The sequence below is a fragment of the Saimiri boliviensis genome, chromosome 21, assembly GCF_048565385.1.
Source record: "Saimiri boliviensis isolate mSaiBol1 chromosome 21, mSaiBol1.pri, whole genome shotgun sequence".
NCBI classification, from domain to species: Eukaryota; Metazoa; Chordata; class Mammalia; order Primates; family Cebidae; genus Saimiri; species Saimiri boliviensis.
The window spans coordinates 17,521,880-17,526,892 of NC_133469.1; the positions used below are offsets into that span (position 1 = coordinate 17,521,880).

The window sequence follows — 5,013 nt, forward strand, 5'->3', positions numbered from 1 at the left end:
TGTGAACTAAGGTCCTTCCAAGGCACCCAGAACTAGTGGTGGTTTCCTTGCATTCTGCTCCCAGGTCCAGAACAGCCTCAACCACTTTGCCAAGCATACTATCCTACCCTGCCTCTCCTGGTTGGTCTCTCTCTATCATGCCCAAGGCTGCACCACCCAGGGACACCTCTTCCCTGACATCAGAGTAGATGTGGAGAAGCAATGTCTTCTGTTGGCATGCTGAGCAGAGGCTTTCTCAATGAGCCATCTGACAGCCCTGACAGCCCATGCCAGAGAGACCTTCATCCAGAAAATGTGGAGTATAGAATTACCTGGTTTTCCAGCCAGTGACCTGGCAGGTGCTTGCCTACCCAGCAGGGTCTGTGCTCACATAAGCATTTCCTGCAAAAGAAGAAAAATGAATCTCTTTTCCCTTTCCCTCCAAACAAATGACTTTGAGTAACTGTTCTGATTCGCTTCCTCTGGCTGACAGGCCTGGCTCCGTCTCCTTCTGACGGGGGCTGACAGACTGTGAGCCTGTGGTCTACCTCTCCTTGTTCTTCCAGACACCACCAGCCCTCTTTGTCCTGTTGCTAACGAGTGCGACACTCTGTGCTGCCTTTGAAAAGGCCTGCAGGTTGGGATCAGATGCACTATTCAGCTGGCTCCAGGTAGCTTGCTGGATCTTGGTTCAGGTCACGGTGGACCCAAGTCCTAGGCCCACACTTCTCAAAGTGTGATATGTGCACAACAGGTAATATCTGATATAGTTTTCTGTGGTATGCGGACTGAAGACTTTACTGTAGTGGAAAGACACCAATTTTCATTTAGAATATAGAGCTTCCCCTTAGGTTAGGTTTTTAACTCAAATCATTTAAGGAAAACAAGTGAGTCAATTTAAAGGAGATAATAGTGCTGGCGGAATATGGGTATGGAAAAAGTCACAAAGGCAATCTATGGTGAATAACATGTAGGCAAATGTGACTCCGGAAGTTATGCTGTTTACACATACAGAACACTTACTCATCTATCCGTTCACTCAGCACATTTTGAGCACTTTCTATGTGCCCCTTACTATCCTAGGCTGTTGCAGAGCTGGGAGAGTAGAGGTGGCTGTGAGCACACACAGACGCCGACCAATGGCAGGGCTGGATGAGCATCTGTGAATTGTTTTGGGATTGACTGACTGGTGTACAGCAAAAATGAGCTGCAGGGCCAGGTGCTTTGTAGCTCTGAGAGGAAGGGTCTGGTACCAGACCTAAAGTAAGATAATGTCAAAGGCTGGTCCACGCAGAACTTGACATTTTTAGGTAAGTATGTAACAAATATGGTTCCTGGAGTCCAAACCAAGTCACAGATATGCAAGTCTAATCCAGCAGATGACCTTTGAGGGGCTGAATTGCATGAGGGAAGCTTCTATTGAATGAGGGAGGGAGAGATGTGGCATATGGGTATCATCCTTTTCCTTAACATGGTATAAGAACCATTACTTACTGACCATAGGACAGATTGGGCACCACACAACCCTGGACAGCATCCTTCTCATCTTAGGCATTGTCTGCACCTGAACTGTGGCAATTCCAGGCAGATGACAGTACACACTCTGGTTCTATCCCAATCAGCCTACTATAACCATTTTGCAGTAGATCAAAGTAAAGTATCTTGAAGAAGAGGTGCCATTAGCAAATGCACAGGCCAATTCCTGAAATGCCCAAGTGGCACCACATGAGGCATCATTTTTTTTTAATCTGGATGTTGCCTACCATCAAATTCTTGGCTCATTTTCTGCTCAATCCTCTGCCTTGCCCCTTTGATTTACTTTGAGGCTTTAGGGAGCGAACAAATAGCAGTCTACTTTCTCCACCTGAGAGACAGGCCAAAGAATCAGGCAGCTAGAGATGAAAATATCACCGTTATTACAAATGAAACTAGAGTAAAGTGGGTCAGCCTGCTGGAAAGCAATCTTGCCAACTAACCCTGAATAAAGCGTATTTATTTATCCAGACACTGTCACAACTTCTTCACACTCACACCCCTCCCTAATAGGGGCAGGCTCTTTACAACATGTAAATGAGCAGGTGAGAAAAGGTGTGCAGGTAGGCAGACCCCAATTAGGGTAGCGTTGGGGGTGGCTGGGTAGTTTAAGTCACGTTGCCTCCTCTGGGTAAAAAGTCCAGAAACATTACTCAAATAGAGGCCCCTCTAGATGTGAATGAGGTACCTAGGGCTGTGGTAACAAACTGCCAAAAAAACAGGTGGCAAAACCAACAGGTATTTATTCTATTGCAGTCTGGAGGCCAAAAGTCCCAAATCAAAGGGTGGGCAACACCACGCTCTCCTTAAAGGCACCAGTCCTTGCCTCTTCCAGTTTCTGGTGGTTCTAGGGTTCCTTGGCTTGTGGCTGTGACATTCCAGTTTCTGCCTCTGTCTTCACATGGTCTTCTCCTGAGTGTGTGTCTCCGCTTCTGACTCAAAATGTCACTTGCTACTGGATTGAGAGCTTACCTAAATAATCTAGGATAATGTCATCCTGAGGTCCTTAACTTAATTACATTGCAAAGACCTTTTCTCCAAAGGTCACATTTACACATTTTGGGAGTTAAGATGTTGAGATTTTTTTGTGTGGGTGTGGGGGCACCATTCCTTCCACCAAATAAATACCAATTTCACATGAATTATAGACCTCAATTTTAGAAACAGATAAAGTGGTTTTTGTTTGTTTGTTTGTTTTTTGAGACAGAGTTTTGCTCTTTCACCCAGGATGGCGTGAAGTGGCATAATCTTGGCTCACTGCAACCCCCGCCTCCCAAATTCAAGTGATTCTCCTCCTTCAGCCTCTGAAGTGCTGGGATTACAGGCATGTGCCACCATGCCTGGCTAATTTTTGTATTTTTAGTTAAGACAGGGTTTCGTCATGTTGGCCAGGCTGGTCTCGAACTCCTGACCTCAGATGATCCGCCTTGGCCTCCCAAACTGCTAGGATTACAGGAGTGAGCCAGCCGGCGCACCCAGCCTTAAACCAATGAAGAATATTTCTATGACTTCAGCAAGGATGTCTTAAGGAAAAACAAAAACACACAGATCATAAAGGAGATTGTTGATAGTTTCTCCTACACTGCATTTGAAATTTCTACTCATCAAGGACACCATTGAAAAGTGGAAAGATAATTACAAACTGGGATAAAATATTCTCTCTCTACATAAATAATAAAGGTCAATATTCAGTATATACAATAACTTACAAATTAAAAAGCGAAAGACAAGCATCCCAATAGGAAAATGGGCAAAAATAGAAACAACCTGTTATTCAAACAAATAAATAAATAAACGTCCTATGAACATAAAATGATGCTCTTAGTTTGGGTTCCCCCTAAAAATAGACCATGAAACAAGGCTTTTGCGTAAGTAGTTTACTTGAAAGGTGACTCCAAGGATCACAAGAAAGTGGGAAGAGTAAGTCAAGGATTATAAAAAAGTAAAACAAAACCGTGAATCAATAATCATTTCAACACGGAGGGTAACAGGGCAAAGCCCCAGTGATACTCTCTGAGATACCATGTGGCACATGACCCCACACTGTCACAACAGAGGAGTCATCCCATCTCCTGGGTAAAGCCCTCAGGCAGAAAAGAAGAAAGATAGATGCAGAAGACTGCAGTGGGAAGCCAGCAGAGTGCTTGAAGACATGTGACAGCTAGAGGGAAACTCACGCAAGGCAAGGAAAAACGGAGCACTTGCTGCAGGTGCTCAATCTCATTAACAGGAAAACATAGATGAGAACAATGATAAGCATTTCACCCTTCTAAGACTGGCAAAATTATAACGTCTGACAGTACTTAGGGCAGACAGGAATGTGGAACAATGAGGACTCTTGAACAAAGGCTGGCGTGCAAATAAGCTAATCAACAAGGATGGATAGAGTTGGACAGCCTTTTCTATGCAAGTGAAACTGTCCCACATGTACACAATATTCATAGCATCATAAACAATCTGGAAGCAACCTAAATATCTATCAATGGTAGAATGAATAAATTGTGATAGTTAATATCTAACAGCAAAAAAATTAGTAAGCAGTAGTTCTCCAGGACTGATAGCACTGGCATCATATGGAAACTTATGAGAAATGTTAGTTTTCAGGTCCTAGCTTAGACCAACTGCAGAAACTCTGGGGGTTGAGCTCAGCAATCTGTGTATTACTAAGCCCTCCAGGCAATTTTAGTGCACACTAAAGTTTGAGAACCACTGAAGTACAGGTATGTTAGCACAGATTAGTCTCCCAAACATAATGTGGGGCAAAAAGTTGGGGGCATGACAACACATTCATATGACACCATTATATAAAATGTTTAAATATTCACTATAGTATTATATTGCCCATGAATGCATACATATGAAGTAGTAAAATGAAACAAAATGCATAGGAATGATAAATACTAAGTTCAGGCTGGTGGTTGACTGTGGGAGGGAAATGAATAGGATATACGTTTGCAGGGATATATAGGGGACTTCAACTATACTGATAATATGGTATTCTTTAAATAATATATTATTCCTTATAATAGGAATAACGATTGAAGAAAAACCATTTAACATGAAATTTGTCATCTTAACCAGGATCTCACACTGTTGCCCAGGCTGGTCTTGAACTTCTGGCCTCAAGTGATCCTTCCCTACTTAGCCTCTCAAAGTGCTGGTATTACAGCTGTTAGACATTGTGACTGGCCTTATCATAACTTTTTTTTTGGTGGGGGGGGCTTTCCAGCAAAAACCAAAAAGCCTGCTAGACAAATTCTAAAAGAGCTGTAACACTAACTTTTTTTTTTTTTTTTTTTTTTTTTTTGAGATGCAGTCTCACTCTGTCACCCAGGCTGGAGAGGAGTGGTACACCCTTAGCTCACTGCAGACTCTGCCTCCCGGGTTCAAACAATTCTCCTTCCTCAGCCTCCCAAGCAGCTGGGATTACAGGTGCCCACCACCACATCCAGCTAATTTTTCTATCTTTAGTAGAGATGGGATTTCACCATATTGACCAGG

The 5,013-nt window shown here is 43.2% G+C and overlaps 1 non-coding gene across 1 annotated transcript; it reads right to left on the minus strand.

Moving 5' to 3' along the window:
* Positions 1–4,728: 4,728 nt before the first annotated feature.
* Positions 4,729–4,790, minus strand: LOC120361519 (U7 small nuclear RNA). The gene has a single exon (XR_005577702.1). It is a non-coding gene; the product is annotated as a U7 small nuclear RNA (small nuclear RNA).
* Positions 4,791–5,013: the final 223 nt, after the last annotated feature.